A 17,450-nucleotide genomic window follows, 5' to 3' on the forward strand; every position below is an offset into this window, starting at 1 on the left:
AGCAGATATTCTGTCTTTACATTGCTTCACTCACCTTCATAAAAGCTCAGAGGGCAGATTCAGCAGGTGAACTTTGATCTGTCTCGGGGGTACCTCCTCCATGAAGCCAATGCTGCAAAAAGCATCTGCAAAGAGGAGAGCTGATGATGTAATCAGCTGATGATGTAATCAGCCTATGACCCAGGAGCGTGAATTTTAAAGCTCTCTGCATGTTCAGATACTTATTACTCACATCGATCACATCATTAAATCTGCGGGTTTGCACCATAAAAAGGCCTATTGTAGTTGCTATGTTATACAATATATCTTCTTTCTTAGGCTTGGCTTCGCGGACGAAGATTTATGGAGGGGTAATGTCCACGTCAGCTGCAGGCTCGTTTGTGGCTGACAAGTCCGATGCGGGACAGACAGACTCGGTTGCAGCAGTTGCAAGGGAAAATTGGTTGGTTGGGGTTGGGTGTTGGGTTTTTCCTCCTTTGTCTTTTGTCAGTGAGGTGGGCTCTGCGGTCTTCTTCAAAGGAGGTTGCTGCCCGCCGAACTGTGAGGCGCCAAGATGCACGGTTTGAGGCAATATCAGCCCACTGGCGGTGGTCAATGTGGCAGGCACCAAGAGATTTCTTTAGGCAGTCCTCGTACCTCTTCTTTGGTGCACCTCTGTCACGGTGGCCAGTGGAGAGCTCGCCATATTACATGATCTTGGAAAGGCGATGGACCTCCATTCTGGAGATGTGACCTGCCCAGCGCAGTTTGATCTTCAGCAGCGTGGATTCTATGCTGTCGGCCTCTGCCATCTCGAGTACTTCGATGTTAGGGATGAAGTCGCTCCAATGAATGTTGAGGATGGAGCGGAGACAATGCTGGTGGAAGCGTTCTAGGAGCCGCAGGTGATGCCGGTAGAGGACCCATGATTCGGAGCCGAACAGGAGTGTGGGTATGACAACGGCTCTGTATACGCTAATCTTTGTATGGTTTTTCAGTTGGTTGTTTTTCCAGACTCTTTGCATATATGATCAAAAGAACACACTCGCTCTTCAGTACAAACATGGAGTCAACCTTCTTTTATTCTTCACAGCAACTACAACCCTTTCTTCATCCCATAAAATGCCACCCAGCCAAACATCCCCCCCCCCCACACCCCCAACCTTTTAATTGGCTCTTCACCACATGGGTGATCATCCTGTGCCTCCTTCATTTGTGCACGGTCAGGTCCATCAGTGTAGGCACCCCCCCCCCCCACCCCGTTCTGACCTGCACATATGTGCTACTTCTCTCATGTATCACCCTGGATATGCCACCAGCAGTGACTGGCTCTACTCTCAACGCAAGAACGAAACCAATATGATGAAAATGAGAAACCCATGTGTAGGGTTCATTAGCCTGTCTTGAAAGTGTGGGGCTTTGTTCCCATTTTTCACTAGGGCAGCAATGCTGGGGGAAGAAAATTGCTGGGATGAATTATCCTATTTTAGAAATTTGACAAAATACTCAAGATATTAATGCTAATGTATTTAGGCTTACCCATCCACAGGCATACATGTACGAGTCAATTTAGGAGGAAATCTTCACCATCAAAGGAAAGTTGTATTATCCCTGAAGTCAAAAAGTGAATCATCTACTTACACAGGAAAGTGGAGGGTGATGAGCTGCTATATTTTCTTAATATTAAGGTCTCAAATATTATTTATAGATGTGGTATGTGGCTTCACACATCCTCTCCAGCTGTAGATGGACTGGCAAATGCAAACTAACTGCAACTACAGAAGACCTTGGTCAGGTTTCAGCATTAAGTGCAAGACCATCTGGAACAGATGCCAAATGTTCAATCAGTGCAAACACATGCCTATCTTGTGATTTTTACAATCACAACCTTTAATCAGAATTTAATTTATTTGATTTGCTACAAACATTCATTTTAAACTCATTTGGGAATCTAGTCCAAATGTATCCACACATCTTAACACCCCAGTTTGTTCCAGCACTATTTAAATTGCTGGTGCTTTGTGGACTGTGTCTTATTACATTAATTGCATTCCAAAAGATAATAAGGCAATCTATTAAGAGGCAAGTGATTTGCTATCATTTATTTTGCCTAAAGAATCTCTGAAACACTTCAGCTACATGGAGCTACAACGGGTAACTTTACCACACTGAAAAGGTACCATCAATGCTACACCCACAAACTTTCAAAGCCCACTGATGAAATAAGTCAACAAACATCTCTCAGCTGACATTCCCAGCCCCATGTTTCCAATGAACGAATGATAAATGATTTTAGAATCAACATTTTTTTCCATCCTGATGTAATGGAGTAGACATGTTCTTGAAAGGAAGTCATTGTTAAATGAACACAGATTAGGTTTATAAGATCCCCAACACTGGAGCTGGCTATAAAATCAGCTTCATCTGGCAAGGAAAAAGGATCCTGTCCTTCGATATTGGTCCTTTAAATTCTTTCACGAATTCACATAGAGCTACTAAACTCAGTCACCTGCTTAAGAGATTTACAATTTCAACTTAAAATGTTAAAGGTGTGATAAAGAAGCTTGATAAAGTACAAAACCTGGTGATTCAAATGGGAAACCCCAAATGATAGGCAGATATACTGGTTGATTGGGCAGAAAAAGCAGAAATGGAAATTAGTTCTAAGAAAAGCAAGGTAATGCACAAGTAGAGCAGTAAAAAAGTAAAGGAATGCACAATAAATGGATAGATCAAGTGGTCTGATGGAACAGGAGTTTAAAAGTGAATGCCCACAGATTAAAAGTGCCCAGGTCAATAAAGGGGTTTAAAATGGCTTTTCAATATTTTCTATTGCTAAAGAGAGCAGGGTGAGTATGCAGAAAATACAGTTCAGGTTACCATCCCTTTGCAGATTAGATGTGATAGCACTAGAGAGTTTCCACAGAATGTTTAAGAACATTGCTACAATTTGAAAATTATAAACATGAGAAATGGCTGTTTTCCTTGAAAAAGTGGAGGGAAGATTTAATTGAAATGCACAAGATTATGGACTTACATAACAAAAACAGCTTTCAGAGATGTCATAAACTAAAAGGCATTGCCTTGGATTAGGCGGAAGAAGGTTCCACTCGAGAGGGTGGTAGGGGAGAAACGTTTGAAGCAGAAAACATTTGGAACGAAGAATTGTACATGTACTTCGAGGGCAACTATTTGCAAGGCTACACAACTGTGGCGCTAGGAGTTTGGATCAGGCTGGATAACCCTTTCTCAGTTGAGGCCTCCTATGATTCTGGGAGAAAGTCCAAGGGGCTTCAATTATTTCTAACACCAAAATGCCACATTAAAAGTACAAAAATCATCTCTGGAATGGCCCCAGACAGAAAGGTTGACAATTTATCTGATATTGACTAACATACCCAGTGCATTAAGTTGACCATTTTACACTGATGTATTTTGCTACCATTGAAAGATACTGCAGGTGCTGCAAGACTGAAATAAATCCGTAAATACAAGTACATTTTAACTTGGAAGGAAGGGATAGATAGATGAGAAATATTTCATCACAGCATTGCCATGGTGATAGGGAATAGAGGCCAGTTTGCTTAGACTCACTAGTTATTACAGCCAATTCATTCCCCATGTACCTCTCCCACACCATCTAACCAAATAAAACAAAATGAGAATGACATTCAAATTTTCACCTGAACAGTAGCTGGCTGAATTATTGTCTAATACAATTCAGAAAAATGTTATTCAGCTGATTGTTGATGTCAATTGAAAACAATGCTGGTCAAATGTCAATTTACTTGACGGCAAATAAAATTAATAAGTGTTTTGGATAGACATGCAAACTCTTCATGGAAAATACAAGATCAAACCTGTTCCCCTGGAGTTGGCGCTCAGTATCTGCATGGTAATTACATTGACTTATATCCTTGCTGACAAGATTGAATGCCTTGGTCAAGTCAATGAAAGCGACATAGAGGGTGTTTCTGTTATTCCCTCCTGGAGTTGACAGAGTGAGAAAATCTTGTCAACAATTGACCTCCATGTGAGAAAACTACATTTAGACTCAGGGTAGACCCGTTCTGCCAGAGTTTGTAGACTTGTCAGAGTTACACAAGCAAAGACTCTGCCAACAATATGCAGGAGGAAGATACCCCTATAATCGTTACAGATGCTCCTATCACCCTTGTTCTTTCACAAAATGACATTTTTGGAGTTGCGCATATCCTGTGGTACAGCTCCTTCCTTCCAGCACTGACAAAGGACCTAATTTAAAGGTTGGATAAGTGAACTCATACAGTTTTTAAAAAAAATCAGGTCTGGAGGGATCCCATCATTGCCAGGAATTTTCACTGGTGCCAGATTGCCTTGCTGAGGTCTCAATGGTTTGGTTCAAAGTGGAGTTCATCCATGACTGGACAATCAATGACATCATTGCTGAGCAACCAATAACATTTTTCCTTGAATAGAGTCTCCTCAAGATCAGCTGTCTCCTATCATCAAGTCATTCCATGATGACGTGAGGGCTACTGTTCAATTCGAGGGCACTCATCAGCACCCTTCGCTATTCATAGAGGAGTCGAACAAGGATATAGTTTGGCCCCGTTATTCAGCATCTTCTCTCTGATATTGAGCACATCAACAGAAGGCATCTACATGCACACCAGGTCTGATGGGTGGCTGTTCAATCCTACATGTCTGAGAGCAAGTACAAAGGTGCAAAAGATTTAAGTAAAAATTGCATGTCTCGCCAAGAGAGGTAAAAGAAATAGCATGACTCTGAACTAAAGACAAAGAGGAATCATTTCCTCCCAATGTACTGAAGACCTCCACCAAAGTATTCAGTATTAAATCTATATTAAAATTTTTGTTAGGGTTTGGAAAGGTTTTTACAATCACATCCTTTAATCCAGTATCTTTCTAGACTAGGACATATGAATTAATGATGCTTCTCCGCTCTTACACCTGTCACACCAGGGAGTCATATCAGATTAAAAGTGAGACAATTTAGCCTTAGACAAATGTGCTCTATGATCCACTTTGAATTATAATAGACAATGTCGAGCACATAATGAAGAGCTATTAACCAACTTAAGATTTATGCCCTAATCCACATCCTATAGTCAAATTTAAATCCTGTTCCCAAGTATTTTTTTTTTTATTTTAACTAATGAGGCCTGATTTAGCAGCATAACAATTTTTCTTAAATAATAGATATTAAACCTTTACAAGAAGCCATTAAGCAAAAAAAAAAACTCATCTACAAAATTTCATTCAGACTCTTGGAAAATTAGACACTTGTGATTCAAGAAAATACTGGACATGCAAATATCTTTAAAAATTTGAGATATGAGCAAGTTAAATGAAAGGATACTGCCCCACCTATTCATGATCAGTGGTTGTATGACATCATGTCCTGTTTGAATATGGAAAAGAATTGTTATTCAGATACAAGATTCCAGAATCTACAGGGGTCATTTCTGACTCACCATCTTACATATTTTCACTTCAATGCAATTTAATTGTCAGACTTGCATCTTTTCCATGTTCTTCATATTAATTTTTTTAAAACAATTTTTCTTTTAATACAGTTATATATAGCATCTGGCAACGTAGTTAGGTAAGGGGTCTGAATTTTTCACCTTTTTTCTTTCTTTTTTTTGCATTATTAGAAAAAATCCTAAGGTATATACTATTTAGAATATGAATTATGGATATCATTTACAATTTATATGTTAGTGTTATATGGAATGTCTTATTTAGTTTGTGTAACTGTCCATACCATCTTATTGAATAATACCAATTTTTGTTTGTACGTTATTAAAATCAATAAAAATATTTTAAAAAAAGAAAGATCTTACTTCACAATATCCTCTTTGTCAATGATGCTACTATAACCTCACACACCAAGCAACAACTACGGACTCTTACGGACTGCTTCTCTAAGGCATGCAAGGACCTCGGAATTACCATCAGCCTAATGTCTAGAACGTGGTGGAGACACCAGTCATTACCATCAACAACTACGATCTAGAAATGGTCCACAAGTTCATATACTTGGGGTCGACCATTAGCTACACACTCTCGCTTGATGCTGAAACCAATAGACATATTGGCAGAGCAGCATTTATCCTTGCTCGACTGTCCTCGCAGGTCTGGGAGAATCAGAAACTCGCTACAAAGACCAAGACTGCTTTGTACAATGCATGCATTATCAGCACCCTCCAGTTTGGTATCAAGACTTGGACTAACTACTCTAAGCAAGAGAGGAAGCTCAAAGTGAGCCTTCTCCGCATCCTCAGCATCACCTGGAGAGACAAAGTCCCAAATTCTGAGATCCTCTCCCACACTGAATTTTCCACAATGTTCACGCTTTTAGGACAATGCAGACTGCGCAGGCTGGGCCACATCTGTTGTATGAAGGATGGTAAACTGCCAAACAACATCCTTTATGGAGAACTAGCAATAGGAACGTTAGTAGACCGCGGCTTCACTTCAAGGACCTCTGCAAACATGACATGAAAACCTTAAAAATCAACAGTGCTGGAAGGATACAGCAGTTAACCACAACAAATGGGGAGGTACTCTTCATTAACATCCAGAGCAAGGCAGGAGAGTGATCTTGAGTCAGTTTGAGGAGCGGAGAATAAATGGACAATTCAACGTTGCCCTACACATGCTGCACCTGTGGCAGAGCCTGCCATTCCAGTCGATGCTGCTCAACAAGTCAGTGACTGCCTGTGGCACAATAGCCATGGTCAACCATGACTGGAGGCCACACACACACACACACAGTGACGCAATATGCCGATAGTTAACCTACCTTATGGTGTCCAAAATGCATGAATGATGATAGAACAGTGGACATTGTTTACATAGACTTTAGTAAAACATTTGAGGAGGCACCTCATGGTCCGCTGATTCAGAAGATCAAGTTACACAGGATGCACAAATGAACTGACAAATAGGATACAAAATTTACTTGGACATAAAAGACAGGGCAGTGGCAACAAGCTGTTTCCTCACTGGAGGTCAATAACTGTGGTTTTCAGCAGATTAGTGTTCAGACTTCATTATCCACAACAACACCAACTTTAATATCACCTGGAAATTTTCAGATTAAAATGATGGTGATCGGCAAGTTTACAGATAACATGAAAATTGGTGGAGTTGCATTCAGTGAGGAAGGTATCAAAGGATACAGCAAGATAAAAATCAGCTGGAAATATGGACAGAAAAATGGCAAATATCTTAATGTAGTGTGTCCGGTCAGTGCTTGGAACACACTGGCAGGGAAGATGGGAGAAGCAGATTTTAAGAAGCATTTAGACAGATAAACAAGCAGGGAAGAGAGAAATATGGACCATGCGCAGGCAGTTAGGATTTGTTTAGATTCCCATCATACAGTACAAAACAGGCCCTTCTGCCTTCCTAAGCCATTCACAGTTGCTTGCATTAGACGGATATCCCTCAATCTTTACAATGCATAAACCTGCCCAAATAATTTTTAAAACTATAATTGTACCTGCCTCCTCCACTTCCACTGGCAGCTCACTCCATGTACCTTCACCCCATGCAAATAAACTTGCCCCTCAGATTCCCTTTAAATCTTTCCCCTCACCATGAATCTACGCACTCTAGTTTTAGACTATGCTGGGTAAAAGTGCCATTCTCTTTATCTAGGTTCCTCATGATGTTGTACACCTCTACAAAGTCATGATAAAATCAAGAAATGCTGGAGGAACTCAGCAGGTCTTGCAGTGTCCATAGGAGGTAAAGATATAGAACTGGCATTTTGGACTGGAACCCTACAAGGTACAAGTAGATCACCTTTCAGCCTTCTACAGAAGTTTGCTTTTGTTTTCCACAAAATTGTCTTTATATACTCATGCATTTTGGCCATAAATACATTATTTATACAACAAATTTATGCAAGTACTGGATTTTATCATTCCAATTTAAAACTCCTATACCATTCTGAACATCACAGCTGAGCTTTAATACAGCATATGGCTTGGTTGCAGTGTCTATCCCAGTGGTTCCCAACCTTTTTTTATGTCCTGCACCCCTAACAAATTTTAATATGTTCTTGCACCCCTTAAAGTAATAATTTATTTAAGAATAAAGGTGAAGGTGACCAAAACAAATTTGTATAATCAATTTTTAATAATATATAAACAAAAATGAAACATATGGAAAAGAAAAAATATTACAACAAATTAAAAGTTGCATAAACCCTACAAAAAAATTAAATTTTCATCCATGCATAAAACTTCTTTAAAAAAATTAAAGAACTAATGTTCAGATGTTCATAAGCCAATTTAAATTTAATGACTTTTTTGTTCCTGTTTATTGCTTCAGAGTTTTTCAAAACGAGGCACTTTGTTGCTGATGGCAATCCGCACGTCTGCCTCTGCACCCAAGCGATTTCTAGGTTTTGTCTTGATTGACAAAAGGGCACTAAATCCAGATTCGTATGTCGTCGCGAATGGGATGAGCACAGTTAGTGCTTTTTCACAATGTCTTGGAAACGTGTCCATTGCCGAAGACCAATATTGTTCTAAAGTTTTGCTTTCAAACTGCATTTCAAGAACATGATTTGTACACAGTTCAATAAGATCTTCCTTCAGCTCTTCATCATCTGACATATTATCCAAATTGAAGGAGTATGGATTCATAAAAAAACTGAAATGTTAGCTCGCACTCCCGGTTGGAAAACCCTGGTCTATCATGTAGCTCAGTTGCTTAAACTTTAATACAGATTTTATCAAGATACAACTACCATTGGTGTATTTGCTAAACCGATCGTTTCAGTCTGCATCCAAGTTAGACTTTCATGATTCTAGGTCAATGTCAACTTCTCCCTATTATTTTAATCATCACTTTTTTTTTTAAATATCCTAATTCTGGATTTCTCAGATTTTTTGGTAATACTTTTGTTTAGACAACCCTGCAATGCACTTCCCTTCCATCTTGGTCACTTGGCTGCAACACCAGGCTTTGACACGTAAATGAGTAACTTTACCCCAGCATAGTTTGGGATGAGTTTGTTTAAAATCTGTGCTTCTATGATTTCTGCTCCATGTTTACTCCAAGACTACTCTACACATTCTCTCCTGCTTTCATCTCTTCCTTTGTTTCCCCTGATTGCCCTCCGGCCCAACCCTTCTCTTGGCCCTCCGGCCCAACCCTTCTCTTGGCCCTCCGGCCCAACCCTTCTCTTGGCCCTCCGGCCCAACCCTTCTCTTGGCCCTCCGGCCCAACCCTTCTCTTGGCCCTCCGGCCCAACCCTTCTCTTGGCCCTCCGGCCCAACCCTTCTCTTGGCCCTCCGGCCCAACCCTTCTCTTGGCCCTCCGGCCCAACCCTTCTCTTGGCCCTCCGGCCCAACCCTTCTCTTGGCCCTCCGGCCCAACCCTTCTCTTGGCCCTCCGGCCCAACCCTTCTCTTGGCCCTCCGGCCCAACCCTTCTCTTGGCCCTCCGGCCCAACCCTTCTCTTGGCCCTCCGGCCCAACCCTTCTCTTGGCCCTCCGGCCCAACCCTACTCTTGGCCCTCCGGCCCAACCCTACTCTTGGCCCTCCGGCCCAACCCTACTCTTGGCCCTCCGGCCCAACCCTTCTCTTGGCCCTCCGGCCCAACCCTTCTCTTGGCCCTCCGGCCCAACCCTTCTCTTGGCCCTCCGGCCCAACCCTTCTCTTGGCCCTCCGGCCCAACCCTTCTCTTGGCCCTCCGGCCCAACCCTTCTCTTGGCCCTCCGGCCCAACCCTTCTCTTGGCCCTCCGGCCCAACCCTTCTCTTGGCCCTCCGGCCCAACCCTTCTCGGCCCTCCGGCCCAACCCTTCTCTTGGCCCTCCGGCCCAACCCTTCTCTTGGCCCTCCGGCCCAACCCTTCTCTTGGCCCTCCGGCCCAACCCTTCTCTTGGCCCTCCGGCCCAACCCTTCTCTTGGCCCTCCGGCCCAACCCTTCTCTTGGCCCTCCGGCCCAACCCTTCTCTTGGCCCTCCGGCCCAACCCTTCTCTTGGCCCTCCGGCCCAACCCTTCTCTTGGCCCTCCGGCCCAACCCTTCTCTTGGCCCTCCGGCCCAACCCTTCTCTTGGCCCTCCGGCCCAACCCTTCTCTTGGCCCTCCGGCCCAACCCTTCTCGGCCCTCCGGCCCAACCCTTCTCTTGGCCCTCCGGCCCAACCCTTCTCTTGGCCCTCCGGCCCAACCCTTCTCTTGGCCCTCCGGCCCAACCCTTCTCTTGGCCCTCCGGCCCAACCCTTCTCTTGGCCCTCCGGCCCAACCCTTCTCTTGGCCCTCCGGCCCAACCCTTCTCTTGGCCCTCCGGCCCAACCCTTCTCTTGGCCCTCCGGCCCAACCCTTCTCTTGGCCCTCCGGCCCAACCCTTCTCTTGGCCCTCCGGCCCAACCCTTCTCTTGGCCCTCCGGCCCAACCCTTCTCTTGGCCCTCCGGCCCAACCCTTCTCTTGGCCCTCCGGCCCAACCCTTCTCTTGGCCCTCCGGCCCAACCCTTCTCTTGGCCCTCCGGCCCAACCCTTCTCTTGGCCCTCCGGCCCAACCCTTCTCTTGGCCCTCCGGCCCAACCCTTCTCTTGGCCCTCCGGCCCAACCCTTCTCTTGGCCCTCCGGCCCAACCCTTCTCTTGGCCCTCCGGCCCAACCCTTCTCTTGGCCCTCCGGCCCAACCCTTCTCTTGGCCCTCCGGCCCAACCCTTCTCTTGGCCCTCCGGCCCAACCCTTCTCTTGGCCCTCCGGCCCAACCCTTCTCTTGGCCCTCCGGCCCAACCCTTCTCTTGGCCCTCCGGCCCAACCCTTCTCTTGGCCCTCCGGCCCAACCCTTCTCTTGGCCCTCCGGCCCAACCCTTCTCTTGGCCCTCCGGCCCAACCCTTCTCTTGGCCCTCCGGCCCAACCCTTCTCTTGGCCCTCCGGCCCAACCCTTCTCTTGGCCCTCCGGCCCAACCCTTCTCTTGGCCCTCCGGCCCAACCCTTCTCTTGGCCCTCCGGCCCAACCCTTCTCTTGGCCCTCCGGCCCAACCCTTCTCTTGGCCCTCCGGCCCAACCCTTCTCTTGGCCCTCCGGCCCAACCCTTCTCTTGGCCCTCCGGCCCAACCCTTCTCTTGGCCCTCCGGCCCAACCCTTCTCTTGGCCCTCCGGCCCAACCCTTCTCTTGGCCCACCGGCCCAACCCTTCTCTTGGCCCTCCGGCCCAACCCTTCTCTTGGCCCTCCGGCCCAACCCTTCTCTTGGCCCTCCGGCCCAACCCTTCTCTTGGCCCTCCGGCCCAACCCTTCTCTTGGCCCTCCGGCCCAACCCTTCTCTTGGCCCTCCGGCCCAACCCTTCTCTTGGCCCTCCGGCCCAACCCTTCTCTTGGCCCTCCGGCCCAACCCTTCTCTTGGCCCTCCGGCCCAACCCTTCTCTTGGCCCTCCGGCCCAACCCTTCTCTTGGCCCTCCGGCCCAACCCTTCTCTTGGCCCTCCGGCCCAACCCTTCTCTTGGCCCTCCGGCCCAACCCTTCTCTTGGCCCTCCGGCCCAACCCTTCTCTTGGCCCTCCGGCCCAACCCTTCTCTTGGCCCTCCGGCCCAACCCTTCTCTTGGCCCTCCGGCCCAACCCTTCTCTTGGCCCTCCGGCCCAACCCTTCTCTTGGCCCTCCGGCCCAACCCTTCTCTTGGCCCTCCGGCCCAACCCTTCTCTTGGCCCTCCGGCCCAACCCTTCTCTTGGCCCTCCGGCCCAACCCTTCTCTTGGCCCTCCGGCCCAACCCTTCTCTTGGCCCTCCGGCCCAACCCTTCTCTTGGCCCTCCGGCCCAACCCTTCTCTTGGCCCTCCGGCCCAACCCTTCTCTTGGCCCTCCGGCCCAACCCTTCTCTTGGCCCTCCGGCCCAACCCTTCTCTTGGCCCTCCGGCCCAACCCTTCTCTTGGCCCTCCGGCCCAACCCTTCTCTTGGCCCTCCGGCCCAACCCTTCTCTTGGCCCTCCGGCCCAACCCTTCTCTTGGCCCTCCGGCCCAACCCTTCTCTTGGCCCTCCGGCCCAACCCTTCTCTTGGCCCTCCGGCCCAACCCTTCTCTTGGCCCTCCGGCCCAACCCTTCTCTTGGCCCTCCGGCCCAACCCTTCTCTTGGCCCTCCGGCCCAACCCTTCTCTTGGCCCTCCGGCCCAACCCTTCTCTTGGCCCTCCGGCCCAACCCTTCTCTTGGCCCTCCGGCCCAACCCTTCTCTTGGCCCTCCGGCCCAACCCTTCTCTTGGCCCTCCGGCCCAACCCTTCTCTTGGCCCTCCGGCCCAACCCTTCTCTTGGCCCTCCGGCCCAACCCTTCTCTTGGCCCTCCGGCCCAACCCTTCTCTTGGCCCTCCGGCCCAACCCTTCTCTTGGCCCTCCGGCCCAACCCTTCTCTTGGCCCTCCGGCCCAACCCTTCTCTTGGCCCTCCGGCCCAACCCTTCTCTTGGCCCTCCGGCCCAACCCTTCTCTTGGCCCTCCGGCCCAACCCTTCTCTTGGCCCTCCGGCCCAACCCTTCTCTTGGCCCTCCGGCCCAACCCTTCTCTTGGCCCTCCGGCCCAACCCTTCTCTTGGCCCTCCGGCCCAACCCTTCTCTTGGCCCTCCGGCCCAACCCTTCTCTTGGCCCTCCGGCCCAACCCTTCTCTTGGCCCTCCGGCCCAACCCTTCTCTTGGCCCTCCGGCCCAACCCTTCTCTTGGCCCTCCGGCCCAACCCTTCTCTTGGCCCTCCGGCCCAACCCTTCTCTTGGCCCTCCGGCCCAACCCTTCTCGGCCCTCCGGCCCAACCCTTCTCGGCCCTCCGGCCCAACCCTTCTCTTGGCCCTCCGGCCCAACCCTTCTCTTGGCCCTCCGGCCCAACCCTTCTCTTGGCCCTCCGGCCCAACCCTTCTCTTGGCCCTCCGGCCCAACCCTTCTCTTGGCCCTCCGGCCCAACCCTTCTCTTGGCCCTCCGGCCCAACCCTTCTCTTGGCCCTCCGGCCCAACCCTTCTCTTGGCCCTCCGGCCCAACCCTTCTCTTGGCCCTCCGGCCCAACCCTTCTCTTGGCCCTCCGGCCCAACCCTTCCCTTGGCCCTCCGGCCCAACCCTTCCCTTGGCCCTCCGGCCCAACCCTTCTCTTGGCCCTCCGGCCCAACCCTTCTCTTGGCCCTCCGGCCCAACCCTTCTCTTGGCCCTCCGGCCCAACCCTTCTCTTGGCCCTCCGGCCCAACCCTTCTCTTGGCCCTCCGGCCCAACCCTTCTCTTGGCCCTCCGGCCCAACCCTTCTCTTGGCCCTCCGGCCCAACCCTTCTCTTGGCCCTCCGGCCCAACCCTTCTCTTGGCCCTCCGGCCCAACCCTTCTCTTGGCCCTCCGGCCCAACCCTTCTCTTGGCCCTCCGGCCCAACCCTTCTCTTGGCCCTCCGGCCCAACCCTTCTCTTGGCCCTCCGGCCCAACCCTTCTCTTGGCCCTCCGGCCCAACCCTTCTCTTGGCCCTCCGGCCCAACCCTTCTCTTGGCCCTCCGGCCCAACCCTTCTCTTGGCCCTCCGGCCCAACCCTTCTCTTGGCCCTCCGGCCCAACCCTTCTCTTGGCCCTCCGGCCCAACCCTTCTCTTGGCCCTCCGGCCCAACCCTTCTCTTGGCCCTCCGGCCCAACCCTTCTCTTGGCCCTCCGGCCCAACCCTTCTCTTGGCCCTCCGGCCCAACCCTTCTCTTGGCCCTCCGGCCCAACCCTTCTCTTGGCCCTCCGGCCCAACCCTTCTCTTGGCCCTCCGGCCCAACCCTTCTCTTGGCCCTCCGGCCCAACCCTTCTCTTGGCCCTCCGGCCCAACCCTTCTCTTGGCCCTCCGGCCCAACCCTTCTCTTGGCCCTCCGGCCCAACCCTTCTCTTGGCCCTCCGGCCCAACCCTTCTCTTGGCCCTCCGGCCCAACCCTTCTCTTGGCCCTCTGGCCCAACCCTTCTCAACCCACTTGTTATTATCATGGTGAATTTCCTTTCAGATACACCCACATTTCACCCCCCCCCCCCACCCATGTCTCCCTTGGCAGCCAGTTCAAAGCCAAGCACTTGATGCAAGCATTTCATTTCAACTTGGAGTCGATAAACCTCAACTCAATGTGAGATTAACTTTTTTAAAAAGTAAATCATTAATAATGGCAATAAAACTCAGCTCTGCTCCGGAATCTTCTCGTTGACATGTTTGCTTGGATTGTCTAAACCTGCCCAAATTCACAATTTAAAAAGCATGTTAAACAATGTTTGGCATTGTAATATGGAATGTGCATAACTCAATTTCTTTGCTTTACTTCAATCAGTCTGCCTTCCACATGCTGCAGTGGTATCACTTCCCCATTCCATTTTTCATGCAGATTTCAGATTTTACCAAATTCAGCACACCGCACTTCTCCAAATTTACCCGCACCTGCCATTCCTTAGCCCAGTTATCCATTCCATTGCAAACTAAGGTAACCTTCCTTCTTCACTGTCCTTCCAGCACACATTTTAGTGTCATCAAACTTATTCACCACACCATGAACCTACTTGTCCAAATTCCGTAACAAGCAGCAATAATACTCATACCAAACCCCAAGGCATTCCACTGGTCACTGACTCCAGTTTGATAAACTGTTCTCTCCAACCACTAACTCCTATCATGCTAATTTTTTTAAAATCCATTTGTCCTATACAGTGGGCCCCAAGCCTCCAGACCAACCTACCACAAGGGATCTTGCCAAACATTTCACTAAAATCCATGCAAATATTATCAACTCCCCTGCTCTTATCACCAATTCAAAAGAAATTGTCGAGTTTGAGATATTATTTCTCATGCACAAATCCATGCTGGTTCTCCTTAATTTCCCTGACAATCCAAATATTTATAGATTCTATTTAAATTTTAAAAAATTAGACATTCAGCACATAGACACTGGGAGAACATACAAACTCCTTACAGATAGCATGGATTTCGAACCTCGGTTCTGGTCGCTGGTGCTATAAAAGGGTTTATGCTAACTGCTACGCCAAACATGCTTCCTTGCTAAAGTTTCCCTACAACTTGCATTAAACAGATTTGTAGTTTCCCAGATTATCCTTACTGCCATTTTTTAAACAGCATATTTGTTATCCTCCAGAACTTCTGTCTTCAGCAAGTTTTAAATGTCAGTAACTAGCTTAAAGGAAATAGAATTGTAGTCACTAGTCCCAAGTTGTTCCCTGACTGAAATCTATTACACAACCATCTTCATTCCCCAATACAAGGTCCAATAGTGACCCAGCCCTAGTAGGCCTATCCACTTCTTGCTGACCAAGTTTCCAAGGACATGCTTTGACATTTCCAGTCATGCAATGCAATAACAGGTCTTTCCAACACACTAGCCTGTGCTGCCCACATATACCCAATTAATCTGCAACTCCTTACACTTAAGGGTGGGAGGAAATTAAGAGCGCCCACAGGAAACCCACACTGACACAGGGAGAACATACAAGCTCCAGGTTGTTGGGGGTGTTCTTGGCAAAGTTGAATCATTTACAATAACAGCTTTATCCAACAGAATACATTTTTTGTGGAAACTATGGATTGACTGGCAATTTGCTCATCTTTTATTAAAATATGCTGTTCCAAGACTGTTATTGCATTACAATATTTACCTATATTAATTTTATTGATCTAAAAGACCATTCACTATTTTAGCAAGTTGGGGGGGGGGGCATTTTTAGGGACTGCTTCATTTCCTTTATACAGATTTCATGTCAGGTGAGGAAAAGACAATTAATGTGACAAACCCAAATTATATTTCCATTCTTCATATATGAGACTTGGTAATGATAGATAGATTAATGGTAGTTTGCTACCAGTGTTTAACTTTGCTCAGTGATAAACAGCAGCTTTGGCAGAAAAGATAGAAGTAGCACAGCAAATAGTTGTTAACAGATTGGCAAACTTAGCTAAAAGTAATTGAGCAAAATACAAGGATCTCTAATCCAAACTCAGATTCTATGAAGATTGTCATCATTCCCTTGTGTCACATCAAAGAGTTACTTGTCCAAAGCTCCATTGACCCATTTCCTCTTGTGTTACTCATCATCAACATGGAGTCATATAAAAATCTTGTATCTGGTTCCATGTTCACAAGTCTTTCACTACATTCACCAACAATGATATCCCCCCCACCCCCAACCTCATTTTTAAAAGCAAAGCCTGTTGTAGTTATGGACATAAACTTCCATTTGAGGCTTAAGGCTTAGGATTTAAAAAAAATACAGAAGCAATGCATGAGGGACAAGAAATGAAAGTCAGTACCAAACAAACTGAGAAATGATCAAAAATGAATTTCAATTAAACATTTTAAAAAGACTATCTGAACTTTCAAATGCTGGCTTCAGGTAACTCAGTCCTGAGAGATGAAGACATCTACTAGGAGTCTCATTGGAACTGGAGGTTGAGCAGGCAGGAGCTTTATCCCTTGGATTGCAGGAAGATGAATGGTGATCTCAGAGATATATAAAATCAGTAGCTGAATAGATCAGACAAACACAACCTTTTTGTCTAGAGTAGGAGTTTCAATAACTACAGGACATAGGTTCAAAGAGAGGGGGAGAGATTTAACAGGAACCTGAGGGACAACTTTTTTTTTATAAAATGGAATGGCTGGCAGAGGAGGTAGATACTAATACAATGTTTTATACAAATGGATGGATATGGGGCACGAGAGAGCAGCTTATGGAGCAAGTAACAACTTACAGAACTCCTGCAAATTTTATTAATAAAGTATTATTTAAACAGCAATTCAGATACCGATTATAGTTGGCAATGCTTCGAAGTAATGGGTGGATTTTTGAAGTGTTGAAATGCCTAACAGGAAGGCTAAAAGTAGAGACAACATTCAGCAGCCCGAGGTCCACTCTGCAGACTGAAGCCTCCGCCTCACCTGATCCCGACTCCCCGAGCAGCTCACTGTTAGATCAAGAACCAGTAACAGACTTGGAGCTGCTAAAGCTAGCAGTGCTAACTGGACTTCGTAAATTGTAGAGACCATTAAAATGGTGATAAGAATACATATTGGAGAACTGTCTGCCCTTAAATTGTAGCTACAGACAGTAAAAACGCAATTCATGGGCGAAAAGCTTGCCAGACACCAAACTGAGAGAAATTAAAGATATTGATGGGGAGATAGAATGTTCAATGTTGGGGTAATAAGCGAAGACATCTGCTCAATGCAAAAGAAAATCAACTTTTACTTCCCATATGGCTGGAAACAGATGTGAAGATTGGAAGCGAGGTCCTGGAGAAATTACATCAGGACAGTGGGGTTCCCGACAGACCTGACAGCATGAGTAAAAATAACAGGTTAAATTGCAAGTGCAATGGGGCGCTGCCACTCATTGGGCATTCTCTGCAGTTACCAAACTTGTTAAGGTTAAGGGGGAAATCCAAGACTTGTAGAATATGGTATTACTACTTTTAAATATAGACATAGATTTATTGGGCTGAACAAAATAGACCAGACT

The sequence above is a fragment of the Narcine bancroftii genome, chromosome 1 (genome assembly GCF_036971445.1).
Source record: "Narcine bancroftii isolate sNarBan1 chromosome 1, sNarBan1.hap1, whole genome shotgun sequence".
Classification (NCBI taxonomy): Eukaryota; Metazoa; Chordata; class Chondrichthyes; order Torpediniformes; family Narcinidae; genus Narcine; species Narcine bancroftii.